The following is an 8,840-nucleotide window of genomic DNA, read 5'->3' as shown; positions in this document are numbered from 1 at the left end:
GGGTATGCAATTAAATTGGCAGATGAGGAGGTTGAAGGTTGGCAGAGTTATTATGCAGCTGCCTGCAGGAGGCACCATGGTTTGACTCTATACAGATTAATTTGTATGTCAGGTCACCCACACTGACGTGTCATCTGTCCCTTTAGGCGCTCACTCTTATTTTTGAACTACGTCCTGAAGCCAGTTCGGACCCTTCACCTGCAAACAATTCAACACAAGTGAAGGTTGACTCCATCCCGAACCAGAAACACTACCATTTGTCGACAAGCCTAATATACTACTTGATCACAAGTAGTATTCAATTTTGCACCATATACGTGTACCACTAATCCTCACTCACTGAACTGTGATGTTTAAAACAGTTTGCAAATGTTTTGTGTAAGCCCAATGTGGCCTTCAATGTGAGTTTTTAAAGGTTCAACATTTGTCTTTTCCTTTCTGTACGAACCTACATCTTTTTTATATATATGTCGAAATGATGAATTTAAATCAACGCAAAATTACCTTGCAATCAATGTGTGACCTGCATTAGCTAGGATTTGTTTTAAACTAGCTATCTGCCCTCTTCAAGCCTACCACTATTGCACAGTTGTAACAGGGGTAGCTGTTGACTCTTCTCCCTCTTACTACGGGGTCAGACAGCTACTGGGCCTCATTACGACCCAGGCGGTAAGTTACCGCCTGGGTCGTACCTTTACCACCATGGCGTAAACTACGTTTACGCCATGGTGGTTGGCGGACTTACCGCCCCACTCCGAGGTTGGCGGGCGGTAAGTCCCCAATCCCCATTTACCCTTCCCCATTCCCATTTTTGCCCCATAGGGCATAATGGGAGTGGGGAAGGCGTTAATTACGCCACCGTAAAAGCAGGTGTTAAATCCTCCATGGCGCTAAGGGACCTCGGAATCAGGCGGTAAGGGTCGGCGCTGTTTACGCTGCCGTAAACCCCTTACCGCCTGGGTCGTAATGAGGCCCCATGACAGCGCTGCTTGACTTCAAGTTGGCAGCTGACAATTTATAACTTGAATCACTTGATCTGAAGATGGTGAGTTACTCAGAAGAGCCAACCACTTTGTCACGTACACACAAGGAGTTGGGCACATTAATCAACACCCTTCCTTTTCCAGTATCAAAAGGGGCAGGACTATACAGGGAGGCTTTGGTAGACGGCCTAGTATGGGAGTTTGAAAACAAGCGTTGCAGTAAAGAGCGGAGTAAAAGAGGAAGAAAGAAGGCGAAGGGAGTTGAAGGGGATTAAGACTTGAGGTGGATGGGAAAGGAAGATGAAGATGCGTCTAAAGAACGGAAAGGAGAGAGCAGCGTGAAGAGGGGAAATCTAGCAAGGGGGAAAGGAGAGATGGGAGGTGAGACACAAGAGAAAGGAGGAAATTACTTGGAGAACAGTTTAAAAGGTACAGACAAAATCAGTGTAGAAAGATGAGGGCCACCGATGGAGGAACATTTTTGGATAGGTGCTGAGGAAGACGAGGATGGTGGACCCTGAAAATAAGGTAAATGCTGTGGAAGAAGCCCTGTGTCCAATAAGAAGTATGCTAGCTGGTGCCTGGTTGTACATCTTAACCTAATAACTAGCCCATCAAAAGAATAGAGGGGTATTGGAAAGACGAGGAGGAGTGCAGTACCCTGGGTAAACCAACTTGACCATGGTTTAACTCTCAACACCAAACTGAGTGAGCCGCTCTTCGGTTTCTGGCCCTGCCGATGCATCACATCATCAGTTTCTGGCCCCTGGAAGGGTCTATCTTTGTCTTCAAGCCCAGGAGTGCCAGCGCATCTTCAAGCCCATGACAGACAAATGGTCTTTCTGGCCAGGAGAGCAAACAAATCTTCATGCCTAATAGGGTCAATGCATCGTCAATCCAAGGAGGGCCAAGCTATGCTCATATAGGGATTAACTGAACCATTCCCACTTGAACAATACAACTCTAGTTGAGTAATATTAGAATACAGAAAGTGGTTGTGGGAATAAAGTCCTCTAGAAGAAAGGGGGACTCCTTACAGTGTTAGGAATGTCAGCAGAGGGAATGCTATGGGTGTGGAATGTGAACAGAGAACACTAGAAGAGAATGTAAGGCAAGTTGTATGGTGGTTGGTTTAAGGGTGAGGACAGAGAGAGTTGTTACGGCATAAAGATGAACTTAAAAGAAATTAAGTGACACATCCAGTTGTTCTGGTTCACTTCCTTAACTGGTGATGAGTTGCGGCAATGACAAAGATCCTGCACTTGCCATTGATTGTGGTTGCCCTGGCTGAAAACGGCTATTTCCCATTAGAGAAACGGCCCTCCGACCTGGAGAGGCAGAAAAGTCAAAGGCCGTTTCTCTAATGGGAAATAGCTGCTTCAGTGTGAGTGGGCTAATTCCCATTAGATGAGAGGACCTTTCTGCCTCTGCAGGTCAGAGGGGCCGTTTCTCTTATGGACAATAGCTGCTTCAGTGTGAGTGGGCTAGTTCCCATTAGACGAGAGGACTTTTCTGCCTCTGCAGGTCGGAGGGCCGTTTCTCTAATGGGAAATAGCTTCTTCAGTGTGAATGGGCTAGTTCCCATTAGACGAGAGGACCTTTCTGCCTCTGCAGGTCGGAGGGCCGTTTCTCTAATGGGAAATAGCTGCTTCAGTGTGAATGTGCTAGTTCCCTTTAGACGAGAGGACCTTTCTGCCTCTGCTGGTCGGAGGGCCGTTTCTAATGGGAAATAGCTGCTTCAGTGTGAATAGGCTAGTTCCCATTAGACGAGAGGACCTTTCTGCCTCTGCAGTTCGGAGGGCCGTTTCTGTAATGGGAAATAGCTGCTTCAGTGTGAATGGGTTAGTTCCCATTAGACGAGAGACCCTTTCTGCCTCTGCAGGTCGGAGTGCCATTTCTCTAATGGGAAATAGCTGCTTCAGTGTGAATGGGTTAGTTCCCATTAGACGAGACGACCTTTCTGCCTCTGCAGGTCAGAGGTCCGTTTCTCTAATGGGAACTAGCCTTCTCAGTTTGAGTGGGCTAATTCCCATTCTATGACAAGACTGGAGGCGAGCATTATGCTTCATCTTCATTTATTCTACTCTTCAGCAGTTCAACAAAACACATATAACAACTGTGAAAAGTGTTAGAAAAAACTTTTCTCTTTTTTAAAACTACAACCCCCATGAGTCTCTGTAGTCATGCTCCATCTACCAGTCACAACCTACTTCCTGTGCTTGGACTCCTCCTCTTCTATTACTGCTCTTCAAGCAGATAAGTACTATTCCTTTCCTCTCTGTATGTCTGCGCAAAGTGACTGAGTGAGAGGGAGAGTTTTTAGCTTAAAGAGTGAAATAATGCGCTGAGAGTGAATGCACTTTAGTGTGGACGTGAGAAAGATTACTTAAATTTCGGTAATGTGGTCTTATTAGTATTTATCACAGGCGCGCGTCCGCGCATTGATTTTAGATATTTTAGTATTCGCAAGCCGCGAGGGATAGTCGCGGGATCTTGGAGAAAGTTTTTCTTGGAAAGAGTATTAGACATAATTTCGGCCGCGAGGCCGACGGCCCTGTGTCGTATGCCTGACACCTTTGGGGTTTCAGTCAGCCTCGCGAGCAGCAGAGCTCCAGCCGCAGCTGCGCTCACGGCCAGCGGCCCCCTCCCTTGGGGAGGAGGAGCCGGAACCCGTGAGGTCCGCAGTGTGCCGAGCTCACAGCATCAAGCTCGCAGCCCCCACCCGCAGGTGGGCGGAGCTAGCGCGCAAAGCGCGGAGCTTTGCACTCCCACAACATAAACCCCACCCACGGGTGGGTGGAGTTAAACGCCAAGAGTCGCGTATTACCGTCACAGAAAGTGCCGGCGACTCCTCTACACACGGCTGACAAGCGGTCGTAGGAGCCGAGCAGTAAACATTGTGATCTTAAAACGAACGTTAAGAAGATTACAGCGATCATATGGTCGCGTGCGTCGTGCTTAGCTAAAGCACTGTCCCTGCAGTTCAGCAGCCCCTCGAACTCAAGGAGGACACAGGTCTGTAGACCCTAACACTGCCAAGGAGCAGTAGATTGACGCAGTGAGTGCGAGGTCCCTCACAGGAGCCGGAAGGCAAAGTACAGACGAAGGTGCAGCCACTGGATATATAAAAAATAAAAAAGAAAATAATAATAATTAAACCAATAAATAAATAATAACATCATAAGAGAGCAGTGGGGGTGCTGGAGACACCTGATCAAGGTATTTTAGGCACTCAGCACGGAGAAGATGTCTGAATCCCATGACCTCGCTGCCAGATTTAAGCAAGTGCTGGGTAGCTCTCTTGCTGATGCAGTGACAGAGGGGGTGAGACCCCTGCAGGAGAGGCTGGAGACATTGGAAGCTATGCTTTCTCAGCCGAATACCAGCCCCAAAGTCGATAAGCGCACGCCCACAGAACCCTTGAAGGAGGGACATAAGGGGAGTAAGCTGGCCCTCAAGAGGAAATCCTCTGATGACCCCCGAGGCTCATTGGAAGAGGCGACAGATATGGCCTCAGAGGTGCCTGACGCTTTTGCGAAGCTTAAAGAAGCTTATCTACAAAGGCAGGCAGTGCCGAACCTCACGACCCCCGCTCCAGGGGATGACAACATCAGAGAGGACCCTGGCTTGGAAGAGGAGCTAACTGAGGATCAGGCCTCATTTGGGGAAGAGGAGGCCGAGGAGGAGGACTGGGCTAAGCCCAGTGGGAGTACGAGAGCAAAGAAGGAAAAGCACCTCCTAGAAGCACAGGATGATATGTTTTACCCAGACACCATCCACAATCCAAGGTCCACCGAGTGGCAACCATCCCCCCGAGTAACTCAGTATATGGCGGCAAGGCTATGCAAACCACTAGACAAAGAGGTGAGGCAGCGTCTACGAGCGGAGTGCTCACGCCCACAACTGCCAGGGAAGGTAGCGGAAGCCCCCGAACTTGACCCGAAAATGCTGACTTCTGTGTCAAAAACGAGCAAGGACCCCCACAAGGGCATCGATAGATCCTGGAAGAGCTGTCAGGAAAAAGTATTAGATCTGGCAGGACCTCTCGCCAAGGTTATGGACCTCGCTGAAAGGGCAAAGGACACAGGGGAAGAAGTTGACCCAGAAGCCCTCGCAGGGTGGGCTCAGAGAGCTGTCTGTCTTCTCGGAAACGCAAACTGTGCCATCGCGTCAGAAAGACGTAAAGGCCTATTACTCAAAATAGATTTGAAGCTTAGCGATTTATCATCGTATGAAGCGGGAGAAGGAGCCCAAGGCCTACTGTTCGGAGAGACCTTTGGAAAAGAGATGGGCCGGTTTGTCGGCACTTTCGCTTCCCTAGAAAAGGCGCAAGCATCAATCTGAAAAATATTCCCTAGTAGAGTTTTTGGAGGGACCAGCCGCTCCAGGGGTTGTGCAGCTGGTCGCAGTCAAGGAGGGGGAAGACCCCAGAACCCCAGAGCGCAATACTGGGAGAACAAAAGTCAAGACTCCTTCTTCCCATCCAGAGGGAGGTTCCAGAGAGGCCGCCGGTCCAAAGGTTCAGGACGAGGTCAAGGATTCACACCACGTGAGAGCGAGTTACTATGCGCCAGTAGGGGGGGAGGACGCGCATATTTTTAGAGAATTGGCGCAAGCTTTCAAGCGATTCCTGGGTGTTGCAAACCGTCAAGGGCCTACAGATAGATTTTATAGAGGCTCCGGTGCAGCAGCGCAAGCCGCAAGGGCAGAAATTAGCACAAGCAGAACAAGTGTGTCTGGACAATGAAATAGCGCAGCTAGTCATCAAGCAGGCGATAGAAAAATGCGAGACAGCCCCAAAGTTTGTGAGCAATATGTTCCTGGTGCACAGGAAAGAGAAAGTTCAACCGGTGATAAACCTCAAGGAACTAAACAGCTGGATTATATATCGACACTTCAAGATGGAGGGCGGCCATCAACTCAGAGACTCCTTAAGAGAAGGAGACTGGCTGACGCGGCTAGATCTGAAAGACGCCTACCTTACGGTTCCTGTTCTCGAGGAGTTCAGACCGTTCCTAGCTTTTCTCTGGTGGAGTCAATTTTGGCAATTCAAAACAATGCCATTCGGGCTTGCTTCCGCACCATGGGCATTTACGAAGCTGATGAAGCCAGTAGCAGCAGCAATCAGGGAGAAGGGTGTCAGGTTGATTGTTTATCTGGACGACCTCTTACTTATGGCGGAGGATCGAGAGGTACTAGTGTACCAAACGAGATGGGTGCAAGACCTTCTGACCTCTCTAGGTTTCCTTGTGAATACAGAGAAGTCGGATACCACACCAGCGCAGAGGCTGGACTTCCTGGGGTTTGTACTGGACACCAGGAAGGCGACACTGGAACTTCCAGTTCGGAAGATGAAAGACATCAAGAGAGAGATCAGAGTATGTTTAGAGAAACAACAAGTATCTCTCAGAACATTAGCGAGGATAGTAGGGCTTCTAGCAGCCTCCATCCAGGCCATATTTCCGGGCCCCTTGCACTACCGAGCGCTGCAGAGATTAAAAATAAAGCATCTGCAGCAAGGGCTGAAATACCATCAACAAGTACCTCTAGATCAAGATTCCATTACAGAACTAGAGTGGTGGTTAAAGAATATGGATGCTTGGAATGGACGCGCCATATTCGGGGACAAGCCAGATCTGATTATAGAATCAGACGCCAGCCGGAAGGGCTGGGGAGCCAGATGTGGACATCTACAGACCGGAGGCAAGTGGAGCGAAGAGGAGCTTAGGCTGCACATAAACTGTCTGGAGCTACTGGCAGGATCGTTCGCGATCAAAGTTTTTACAAAAGAAAGAGTAAGATCTTGTGTCCTGCTGAAGATGGACAACATATCAGCAGTGCGATACATCAACCACTTAGGCGGGACGAGGTCCAAGATGTTAGCAGAGCTAGCAAAAGACCTGTGGCACTTCTGCCTACAATCAGGGACGTCGGTGACGGCAGAGTACCTGCCTGGGTCACTGAACGCAGTAGCAGATTGGAACTCTTGCTACCTGACGGACTCCAGCGATTGGAAACTGTATCCAGCGGTGTTTCAGAGGCTGAACACGAGATGAGGACCGCTGCAGATAGACCTTTTCGCCTCCCGGCTCAACGCTCAGAAGAGCCTCTATTACAGTTGGAGGTTAGATCCGGGAGCTCTAGGAACCAACGCGTTCCTTCAAGAGTGGACAGGAGGCCCGCACTACGCTTTTCCTCCCTTCGTGATGTTGAGCAGAGTGCTAGCGAAATGTCGGAGGGAGAGTGCGGAGCTGGTATTGATAGCGCTGTTATGGAAGTCTCAAGTGTGGTTTCCCACCTTAATGGAGCTAGTGACGGACATCCCCAGAGTTCTCCCCGAAGGAGAGGGACTCCTCATGGACCCAGCTGGGTCGTGTCATCCTCTGAGAGTGAGAGGGACACTCCCGCTAGTCGCGTGCAGGATATCAGGAAGCGTTGGGCGCTGCCGGGAATTTCGGATCAGCCTGCACAGCTCATCGCGGAATCCTGGGCTCCATCCACTAGGAGGAGCTATGACGCAGCTTGGGCGAAATGGGCAAGCTGGTGTAAGAACAGAAGTGTTCATCCTGTTTCTGCACCTGTAGTGGAAATTCTGAACTTTCTAGCGAACCTATTGCAGAACGGGAAAGCTTTTCGTACGATAGGAGTGTACAGATCGGCAATTTCGGCCGGTCACATGCCAATAGATAACGTCCCAGCAGGAGAACATCCTGCGGTGGTGAGGCTCATCAGAGGTGCAAGATTTAAAGTACCTCCAGAGCCCAGGTATAAGACAACCTGGGAGGTAGCTACAGTGTTACATTTACTATCAAGTTGGCCGGCGGATAGGTTCCTATCGCGCAAGCAGTTATCAGGCAAGCTAGCTATGTTACTATGTTTGGTGTCTTGCAAAAGAGTATCGGACGTAAGAGCACTAGAAATTAATAGACGGTCCTTCAGGCCGGAGGGTGTTACGTTCTCTATAGTCAGAAGGACCAAGACGGGAACATCTACAGTGCACTATCCTTATTTCCCGAACAACTCAAAATGGTGCGTAGCACGATGCATTAAGGAGTATGAGAATAGAAACGCTGAGAACAGAGCAGCGAATACCACTCAGTTATTAATAGCGCGCAGAAAGCCTTTTCACGCAGTTACGTCAGCCACCATCGCAAGATGGGTTAAGGAGATCATGCAGGCAGCAGGTGTGAATGTGAACATGTATGGAGCTCATTCAGTGAGAGGAGCAATGGCCTCGTCAGCCACAAGAGCGGGAGTGCCTTTGAGCGAGATAATGCTAGCTGCAGATTGGTCAAGCGAGCAAACGTTTAAAGAATTTTATTTTAAGCCAGCTGAGAGTTTAGCCAATACGGTGATGGGGAAGCTTTGAACAAGCATAATGCTCGCCTCCAGTCTTGTCATAGAAAAAAGATTACCCCTGCTAGCTGCGCAGGGAGTATTAATTCTATTAAAGACTAAGGAGGCAAGCATTAAATTCCCACCCAAGTTTCTGTACTAGTATAAAATGTCATTGCATTATATGAACAAGTACATTTGTACACACCACCCTAATATCTCCTATTGTTATTTTTTCGCATAGGAGAAGACCAGAAGAATAACTGAAAGCAGTATCGTAGCCGAGAGCGACAGGAGTCCGGGAGTGCACCGGCAGTTGAGTTTAAAAGTTCAGGAGGCCCTTCGCTACGTTGGCAGGGACAAGTTAAATACTATGAGAGACTGTCAGAGCAAGTAAAAGCAGAGGAGGAGTCCAAGCACAGGAGTGGGTTGTGACTGGTAGATGGAGCATGGACTACAGAGACTCATGGGGGTTGTAGTTTTTAAAAAGAGAAAAGTTTTTTCTAACACTTTTCACAGTTG

The sequence above is a fragment of the Ambystoma mexicanum genome, chromosome 2q, assembly GCF_040938575.1.
Source record: "Ambystoma mexicanum isolate Mex_15411 chromosome 2q, UKY_AmexF1_1, whole genome shotgun sequence".
Taxonomy (NCBI): domain Eukaryota; kingdom Metazoa; phylum Chordata; class Amphibia; order Caudata; family Ambystomatidae; genus Ambystoma; species Ambystoma mexicanum.
This window is presented reverse-complemented; position numbering follows the sequence as displayed.